Source organism: Erinaceus europaeus, chromosome 10 (genome assembly GCF_950295315.1).
Source record: "Erinaceus europaeus chromosome 10, mEriEur2.1, whole genome shotgun sequence".
NCBI classification, from domain to species: domain Eukaryota; kingdom Metazoa; phylum Chordata; class Mammalia; order Eulipotyphla; family Erinaceidae; genus Erinaceus; species Erinaceus europaeus.
The window spans coordinates 4,912,912-4,923,238 of record NC_080171.1 but is presented as its reverse complement, the minus strand read 5'-3'; positions in this window follow the sequence as shown (position 1 = coordinate 4,923,238).

Here is a 10,327-nt window from a genome sequence, read left to right as displayed (position 1 = left end):
TTTGTTGTTATTATTGTGTTGATGTTATTGGTATCATTATTGTTGGCTAGGACAGAGAGAAATTGAGAGAGGAGGAGAAGACAGAGAGGAGGAGAGAAAGACAGACACCTGCAGGGGCCAGGTGGTAGCTCACCTGGTTGGGCGCACATGTTACAGTACAAAAGGACCCGGGTTTGAGCCCCAGGTCCCCACCTGCAGGGGGAAAGCTTCATGAGTGGTGAAGCAGGGCTGCAGGTGTCTCTCTGTCTCTCTCCCTCTCTATCTTACCCCCTCAATCTCTGACTGTCTCTATCCAATAAATAAATAAAGCTAACATAAAAAAATTTAAAAAGATAGACACCTGCAGACCTGCTTCACCGCTTGTGAAGCGACCCCCTCTGCAGGTGAGGAGCCGGGGGCTTGGACTGGGATCCTTATACCGGTCTTTGCACTTTGCACCCTGTGCTCTTAACCCGCTGCACTACCACCCAAAGCCCCATCAATTTTTTTTTTAATAATGTGATTCTAAATAACACTGACCTCTTTAGAAGGCAGCAGAAAATTGCATTTGCTTCCAAACAATTCTTATGTTTAGGGAAAAAAGAATCAAGTGAGAAAATGAGCAATGCAGCCATATGGAGATGGGATGTCTCGAAGGCTTTCCCAGCTCAGAGGACTCACCCCTCACTAACAGAAAGATTCATAGAGAACACAGCAAAGGGGCCAGGTGGTGGCGCACCTGGTTAAGCACTCACATTGCAATGCACAAGGAGCCCCTGGTCCTCACAGGTGGGAAGCTTCATGAGTGGTGAAGCAGGATTGGCAGGTGTCTCTCTGTCTCTTTCTCTGTCTGTCTCTGTATAATAATAAATAAGTAAAAACAAAAGCGAGGACAGAGCAAGTGCGTTCGTGGTCTTGAATGTGAAGACAGGAACGAGAGGCTCACTTAGTTTCACAAATGGGTCTCTAGTAAACTTTCTTTCCTGCAAGGAACAGAAATTCAAATTAAACTTGGTTCAAGAAAAAACTATTTCTTTTATTAAAAATATATTAACATCATTCCCACCACCGAAGGTCCATGTCCCTACCCCTACCCCCTTGTAGTGGAGCTTAAAATCTACCTTCCCCTCCCCCCAGAGATTTTTACTTTAGTGCCCTACTCCAAAGTCAGTCAGATTCTGCTTTGAGTTTCCCTTTCTGTTCTTCTTTCTCAACTTCTGTTTATGAGTGGGATCATCCTATACTCATCTTGTCTTTCTCTTTCTGGCTTATCTCACTTAACATAATTCCTTTTAGCTCCAAGATGGGCTGGAGAAGGTGGGTTCATCATTCTTAATAGCTGAGTAGTATTCCACTGTGTATATGTATAAGAAAAATATATATATTTTATTATTAATTTATTTTTCCTTTTGTTGCCCTTGTTGTTTTATTGTTGATGTCGATGTCATTGTTGGATAGGACAGAGAGAAATGGAGAGAGGAGGGGAAGACAGAGAGGGGGAGAGAAAGACAGACACCTGCAGACCTGCTTCAACACCTGTGAAGCGACTCCCCTGGAGATGCGGAGCGAGGGGCTTGAACCGGGATCCTTACGCCGGTCCTTGCACTTTGTGCCACGTGTGCTTAACCCGCTGCGCTACCACCTGACCCCCATATATATTTTTTTAATTACCAGAGCATTACTCATCTCTGGCTTATGGTGGTACTGGGGATTGAACCTGGTACCTTAGAGTCCCAGGCATGAAAGTCTTTTGCATAACCATTATGCTGCCTCCCCAGCCCAGAAAAAAAATAATAAAGAATTTATTGAATAGCTTCATCTAAAAAGGCAAACTGGTCAGGCATGTCTGAATCTAGACCCTCAGATGACACCATGAGAAGGCAACTTCCTGTCCCTTGGTTCTGCATTACTGGCTTCATTCTCAAGCCATGGTCCTCCCATCATGCTGGCAGAATGGTTGTCCTTGTTCTACCTTTACAACTCTAGTAAAGCGTTCCAGTGAAGACTCAGCACAGTCTCTGTGAGCCAACATAAGTCATGTGTCAGTACCTGAGTCAATCACCAGGACTCAGAAGTGAAACAAGCTGCTTTCACTTGTCATCATCCAGGATGAATCTGCCTGCATCTTACATGAGGAGGATGACAAGTCGGGCCTGACCTGGGTGGTGCCTGTTCTCGGTAGAGTGCACACACTACTGTCTGGTCCCCATGTGCAGGGGGAAGCCTTGTGAGTGGTGGAGCAGTGCTGCAGATGTCTCCCCTTCTCTCTCTCTCTCTCTCTCTCTCTCTCTCTCTCTCTCTCTCTCCCTCTCTGTCCCTTATCAAAAGAGGAAAAAATTAACTTCAGAAATGATGGGCTCAGTGCAGGCACTCTGTGATAATTTTGGTAGCAAACAAACAGGAAGGAGGAGGAGGAGAAAGAGGGAGGAAGGAAGAAAGGAAGTGAAGAAAGAAGAGGAAGAGTAGAAAGGGAAGCAGAAGAAGAAGAGAAAAAGAGGACGAATAAGAAGAAGAGGAGAAAGAGGAAGAAGACCTGGGTTCAAGCCCCAGCTCCACATGGGAGTGCCAAGACACTCAGGAAGTTGCATTGCTATGGTGTCACTCTCTCCCTTTCCTCCTAACTGAAGTAAAAGAAAGTTGAACTGGGAGTGGTGAAACACACACAATTGGGAGGAATGTTGGTACGCTTCTGGTTCTGCTTCTGGGAGCCCTTCTGTTCCATTGCTTGACGTTGTGGTCTATTTACATGGTCATTCTGTTACACTGGTTTGGTCTCACTCCCCCTGCCTCTGGGAGATTTTGGTTTAGTCCTGGCTAGTTCCCAGCTTCTTCCTTCTCCCCGCCACCTATCCTACATACTTCCTTGGTTCTAGAGGCTGTGGGGGGAGGAGAGAGATGGAGGAGCCCATTGTGTTGTGATTAGGTTGTTGGACTGCTTGCCCGCTGGTGAATAAAGATTAAACTGCGTTCTCAGCTCAGCCACGAGTTTCTGGTCGTCTGTGTCTCCCACCCGTGAAGCCAGCCCAGAGAAAACAACAGGGGAAGGCGGGGGAGAGTGGAGGGGTCAACACAGAGCAAAAGAAAAGAAAAAGTAATGAGGTGAGGGTTGACCTTGTCAAATGCTCCGGGGAAGCAACAGGGATCAGAAAAGAACTTGGTGAAGAGAGTCAGAGAATGGATGTGAGGGCGATCTGCGCGTGACGTCTGTCACCCCAGTGATGCCAGGGTTGATTCGGCTGATCTGGCTGGCTAGGCGGGTGTCCCCTTCCCCCCTCACTGCTCCGTGTGTGTCCCTCCCAAAGCTGCGTGCTCAGTGGAGGAGGGTGGCCTTCCCCGAATAGAGACGGATGGGTGTTGGGTGGAGGGTATCTGAGTAGCTGCGCTCCCCTGCTAGGACCTGCAAACAAGCTCTCAAGGTGCATTTGTAGGAGAACGTGGGGTAGTCGAGCTTCCAAGACTCCAGACACATCCAAATGAGGTGCTGCATGTGGCAGTCAGAGAGAGAGAGAGAGAGAGAGAAAGAGAGTCAGAGAATTTCTTTAATGAAACAGTGAGGGGCGGGGGTAGGCAGCGGCGCACCTAGTTGAATGCACACATTACAGAGTGCAAGGACCCAGGTTCAAGCCCCTGGTCCCCACCTGCAGGGGGAAGCTTCTCGAGTGGTGAAACAGGGCTGCAGGTGTTTCTCTGTCTCTCTCCCTCTGTCTCTTCCTCCCTCTCAGTTTCTTTCTGTCTCTTTCTGGTCATACATATTCACAAGTGGGGTAGAAACCAGCGCACTGTGGGTCAGATGAGGAGAGGTGAGCAGCAGAAGCTGATGGGAGGACTGGAGATGCACCACTGTGTTGAATGACAGGACTTGCAATGCCTGGGGTCCCAGAGGTCCCAGGTTCAGTCCCTGGCAACATTGTAAACCGGAGCTCAACTATGCTCTGGTCTTATACATATGTTTGTGTTAAGAAAAAGGAGGAAGAGGAGGAGGGAGAGGAGGAGAGAAAGAGAGGGAGGAGGAGAAGGAGGGGAGGAGGAACAAAAGGAAGAGAAAAGGAGAGGAGGAGGGAGAAGAGGAAGAGAGGAGGAGGAAGAGGAGGAGACGGAGGAGAAGACAAGGAAGATAATGGGAAAAGCTCTCAGGTAACCCTAGCCAAGTCCTTTCCAGGCAACCCACAGTGCCTGGCTCCAGGTGAAGGTGGGGGTGGAGGTGGGAGTTGGAGGGTGTCTGTCTGCCTCACTCCCTTGAGAGTTCAGCAGCTACCACTTGCTACCATCTTTGAAGGGAGTCAAACCACAGGCGCCAAATCCCTCCCACTTCAAAGCTGGCCCCCAGCTCCCGCCTCTGCCCCTCACCCGGCTCACAGGAACCCCAGGCTGGAAGCCCTGGAGACCCCTCCTGATTGCATCTGCACAATTTACACACTGTTGCCCTGGGCATTAGATAAAAGGAAAGGGGGAGATGCTGGGAAATTGTGCAGATGCAGTCACATCTGCCATGTTGTCCCCTCAGGCTACTGCTAGTTCCCGGGAGAGTTGGGACATTCTTGGAGTGCCTGTTCCTCCATGTTGTGCCCTCAGGGCATTGTCTATTTGCCTGAGATATTTGGAGTACTTTGATTACTCCTCCCCCTTCCCATTCTCGCGAAAGCTGCTCCTATAAAAGCCCTTCTTCTTCCGCACCTCACTCTCTTGCCAGCACTTCACTTTGGTGTTCAGATGCAGGAAAGGTTACTGCGTGAGGCGGCCATTTTCACTACCTCCACATGGCCCAACCTGCTTCTCTAGCACCCAACTCTGAGGTGCCAGCGCAAATAAAGATTTGTGTTCCCTCTTCGCTCCAGATCTCCTCTCTTTCTTCTCCTTGGCACACAACAACACCCTCCCATGACCACAACCACCCACAGAGAAGTCAGGACACCTCCAGAGCACAAGAGGTAAGGGACTCAAAGCCTGGCTCCTGAGTGGAGGCTTTGGGACCATGTCAGGCACCCCAGTACCTGTCTCTTCTGCTGTTGAGTGACACAGTACTTACTCTGGAGGGTACCGGTGAGAACCAGATCAGAAAATGGATCTTATTGGTACCATCCCAGAGCTCTGCCTCACTGGGGAAAGATAGAAACAGGCTGGTAGTGTGGATCAACCTGCCCACGCCCATGTCCAGTGGAGAAGCAGTTACAGAAGCCAAAACTCCCACCTTCTGCTCCCCATGATGACCCTGGGTCCATGTTCCCAGAAGAATAAAGAACAGAACAGCTTCCAATGGAGGAGATGGGATATGGAACTCTGGTGGTGGGAATTGTGTGGAATTGTACCCCTGTTATCCTATGGTCTTGTCGATCATTCTTAAATCAATAAAAGAAAAAATTATGCCTCCTTCAAAAAAAAAAAAGAAAATGGATCTTAAGCTTCAAGGAAAAGTACAAAGCTGTAGATGAGGGTTCACTGATAACAGTGTTCTGATCATGAAAATGTACATTGATTTGTTTGTTTTATATTAGTGATTTAATATTGATTTATAAAGTTACAAGAAAACAGGTTATAATTCTATACCATTCCCACCACATGAGTTCTGAATCCCAGGCCCCTCCATTGCAAACCACCTTGGTTCTTCCAAAGTTGCAAACACGGGCTAACTCTCATCTCTACAACTCTCTGTCTACATTTGTAAATAATCGCCCCCTTTTTCTTCCAGGTCCAGTTCTCTCTTCCCCTCCAAGCCACACATAACCTTATTACCACATCCAAATATCTCTCCCCTTTGTATCCCCTCTCTCTGGGACCTGATGGAGCTGGAATTCAGAGCCCTCTTACTCTCTCCCTCCTATCAATCCCCCCCACACACCACACTGGGTGGATCAAAATTCTTTATGGGGAGCAGAAGGTGGAAGGTCTGGCTTCTGTAATTGCTTATCCACTGGACATGAGTGTTGGCAGGTGGATCCACACCCCCAGCCTGTTTCTGTTTTTCCCTAATGGGGCAGGGCTCTGGGGAGGGGAGGCTCCAGGACACATGGGTGAGGTCGTCTGCCCAGGGAAGTCAGGATGGAGTCGTGGTAGCATCTGTAACTTGGTGGCTGAGTTGGCAAGATATAAAGCAGAACAAAATGATTAATGAATAGAAACCAAAAGGTAGGAACAGAAAAGATGGGAATAGGGATACTAGAGAATACACATTTATTTGTCTATAACATTTCAGATACTTCAAGCCCCATTCCTCTCTTTCCCTCACATTCTACATTGTCTCCTCCTCTTCTTCCTCCTCTCCTCCTCCTCTCCTCCTCCTCCTCCTTCTTTAAATTATTGCCACCAAGGTTATTACTGGAGCTTAGTGCCTACATAATGAATTCAGTACTCCCAGTAGGCATTTTTTTTTTACTTTTGTTTCTATTGTTTGATAAGACAGAAATAAATTGAGAGGAGACGGGGTAATAGAGGGGAAAAGAGAGACACTTACAGCACTGCTTCACTGCTCATAGAGCTTCCCCCCCAGCTATGGGCACCACCACCTGGCCCCAACTCTCTCTTCTTGATTGCCTGTGAATCTGGGCATCTCTTACCCTTCCACTTTCTATCTCCACTAGCATCACTGCCTGCATGGAAAATTGTCAGACCTGTGTAGTCTGGTCTTCCACTTCTACACTCTTGCATCCCTACTGCCTCCCTTCTTTCAAAGCAGCCAGAAATGGCCTTTTTCAAAAACGCAGCCAGACGATGTCATCTTTCCCTCCAACCCCTCTAATGACTTCTCACGGTGTGCACAGAAAAGTCCAAAGCCCCTGCCCTGCGTGTGAGACCCCCTGAAACCTGATTCCTGCTGTCCAGCGGCACCTTGTGGCTCCCTGACCACACCACACTCTGCTCCAGCCCAGGGCTTCTCTGTGATGTGTGACTCACTCCCAGGTTTGAGTCAGGTCTTTGTTCAAACCGCACCTCCCCAGAGAGGTCTCCTGACTATTCTGTTTCAAAGAGTCCCTCCTACCAGTACTCCAGCCCCACCCCGACTCGGCTGTCCAGTCTTTATTCCTGTATTCTGATGGCTCTGACTTTCCAAAATACTGTTTTCATGTTCGTGTGGGTTTATTTACCACTGAGCCCCCTACCAGTGACGAATGCAAGTTCTATAGGAACAAGTGTGTTTGCCTCTCCTATTATCCTCAACACTGCATAGTGCACAGAATGTAGCAGGCTTTTAATAAATACCTATTGAATAAATGACTCTGTGTCAGCAGCTCCCTGAAACCTATCCATGCCACATTATACAGGTACAAATAGTTGGCTTCCTCTAAGCCCCAGATTCTGGCAGTCATGAAATCCTTAAAAGGAAAGGCCAGGTTGCTTACTTTAAACTAAAGAGCTTTTACTATTATGACTCATTCTTTTTGTTTTATTTGCTTGTATCCACGTTAGTTTAATTTCCACCAACCGCTTCATTCCTTAAAGCATGCAGAAATGTAAAATGAAGGTTTTTCTGTCTTCATTTGCTGGTAAGTGTTAATTCCACTGTGGCCTGAGAAATGCTTGGGATGATTTGGATGCTCTTGAATTTGTTGGCACTGTCTTTGTGGCCTAACATAGAAATCATCCCATATATCTCTGTTGTTGTTTTCAGTATCTCTTAATCTCTTACTTCTTTATTAGTTTTTCTCTAATTCCTCCTCTATCTTGCTAATTCTGTTTTCTGCCTCATTTATTCTATTCTCTCTCCCCTCTGTTGTTTTCTGTAGCTCAGCTATTTGGTTACTCTGTTCTGATACTGTATTAGTTTGTTCAGCTAGTTGTTCTCTTAGCTCAGCTATTTCAGCATTCAGCTCTCTACCTCGAGATAGTTAGGGGTTTCTTTTGGAGTCTCATTTGTTGTTTCCCCATTTTCGATGATACCACTTTCAAAAGTGCTCCTCATTCCTGTAATTATCACATCATTAGTACTTGGATGTTGTCCCCATTCTTATGTGCTTCTACCTTTTTGGAACATCTGTCTGGGCTTTTGTCCTGGATCATTTCTCCAGTGCTTCTCAATTTAACCACTACATTTGGTGTATGGTTATGGAGTCCCTCCCTCACTCCTTTTCAATCCACTGATCCAACTTGCCTGGATTGACTTGTGTCTGAATAAGGCACTTAAGAGTTCACAGTTACTAATCAGTGTTATCTCAGTCCCTGAAGTGAAGTACTGGCTGAACCTTCTTATGTTATTTATCTTCCCTTCAGGCTATGGGAGCCTGAGGGCTTTTTCACCATAATTAGATTTTTTTTTTTAGCTTAATCAGTCACTGGTGACCAACAGATAAAACAAGGTGGAGGATAGATAGCACAATGGTTATGCAAAGAGACTCCCAAGCCTAAGGGTCTAAAGTCCTGGGCCCAGTCTCCTATTCCACTACCAGCCAGGTTTCTGAATAAATCCTACTTGTATTTGGTGGGTCCTAAGGAAATTACTCACCGTGTTTCCCAGTTTATCAGGAGAACATGTGGAAAGGCTCCCACTATACAGCCACAACTCGGGACCACCAGGGGTGTAGATGTCCTGAGTCACCCGGCCAGGTCTCCCCCAGTTTCAGTATCGGGCTTCCCTGCTGCTGTTTCAGCCTCTATGGGGCAGTAGCAATGGATACCCACAGGTGTACATCATTGAGTTGTAGGTGATTCTCTCCCTCTTTCAGCAGTCTTTTTGTTGATAAAACTCTGAAGGAAGGTGGTGCATCGACTGTCAAAACACCAGACCAGCACCAGCCACTCCTAAGGAGGGATGGGCTTTTAGCCCAAGGAATCTCTCCTTAGGCCCTTCTCTGTCCATGAGCCACATGTGTTTGCACTCACCTGTGGCTTAGTGGGTTCTTGAAACAATCCTAGTCTCATTTTGTTGCCTTCTCAGGTAATCTTCTTTGCTACTGGATTCCATTTTTTTCCCCTCCAGGGCTATTGTTGGGGCTTCATGTTCCTCAGCAGCCATTTCCCCACTTTATTGGATAGGACAGAGAGAAATTGAGAAGGGTGGGGAGATGTAGAGAGGGAGAGAAAGAGAAAGAGAGACACCTGGAGACCTGCTTCACTACTTGTGAAATGCTTACCCCTCCCCACGCAGGTGGGGAGCCAGGCACTCAAACCTAAATCCTTGTGCCAGTCTTTGAGCTTAGTACTATGTGTGCTTAACTCAGTGCGCTAGCACTTGGGCCCCACCCTATAGTTCAGTCTTTTAAGTGGCAGTAAAAGGAGTAATCTATGTATTGCACCAAAATAAAAGACTCTGGGGTTAGGGGGAGGGTCCTTGAAGACAGAGGAGGACCTAGTGGGGTTTGAATTTTTTTGTAGAAAACTGAGAAATGTCACACATGTACAAACTATTGCATTGTATTTTACTCTTGACTGTAAACCATCAATTCCCCAATAAAGAATTTTTTTTAAGGTGTGATCTATTTTTAATTTTTTTTAAAACTTGCTATTCGAGCAGTTTTTAAGTCCATGGAAATATAAAGAAGGTACAGAGAATTTTCATATTCCTCTTGACCTACACATGCAATCCCCTCATTAATATTGCCCACTAGAGTGGTGCATAGGCTATAGCCAACAAGCCTACACAGGCAGATTATTATCACCCAAAGTGCTTGGCTTGCATTAAACCTCACTCTTTCACATTCTGGACAGGAAATTAGGAAAAATGTATGACTATACATATCCTCCAGTATTACATCTGACATAGTATTTTCACCACCCTAAAAGTCCATTTCTTCTACCCTTCCTCACTCCCACTCATCAAATTCCTGGATACTGTTGATCTCTTTACTATTTCTACAGTCTTGTTTTTCCTTCCAGAAGTAGATAGTTCTACTGCTTGGGAGTCTAAAACCATGCCACTATGCCAACTCCCAGGCCAGAAGAAAAGATAATTCTCATTGTCAGACTTGCAACAGGGCAACTGAATAGATAGCAGATAAGGAAAGTCACTTCCATTTATCCAGTCTTCCAACCCCACTCCATGTGCCCACCAGAAAGAACTGTCATGGATTCCATGTGCTTCACTCAAGACCTTTTCTCCATGTTGTCATATACATACATCTACTTATACAGATGTGTCTTCCTTTTAAAAAATGGAGTCACCCCCATCACCTGGGGCCCTAGTCAAGGAGTCCTGGAATTCCCACACAGACATGATGGACCTAGGCCTCTAACAGATCCCTCTCCACTGCAACTGGTCGTCTCCATCAGGAACAACATAATGGACCCCTCTATGGGCCCTTATAGGACCTTGCCCTCAGTGTGGATCAACAATAGTAGGGACTGTCCCATTCTCTGAAGGGAGGGTAGACAACATACTCTACCACTTGAGGAAGATGGGTCCTGAAATCAGCACAGCCTA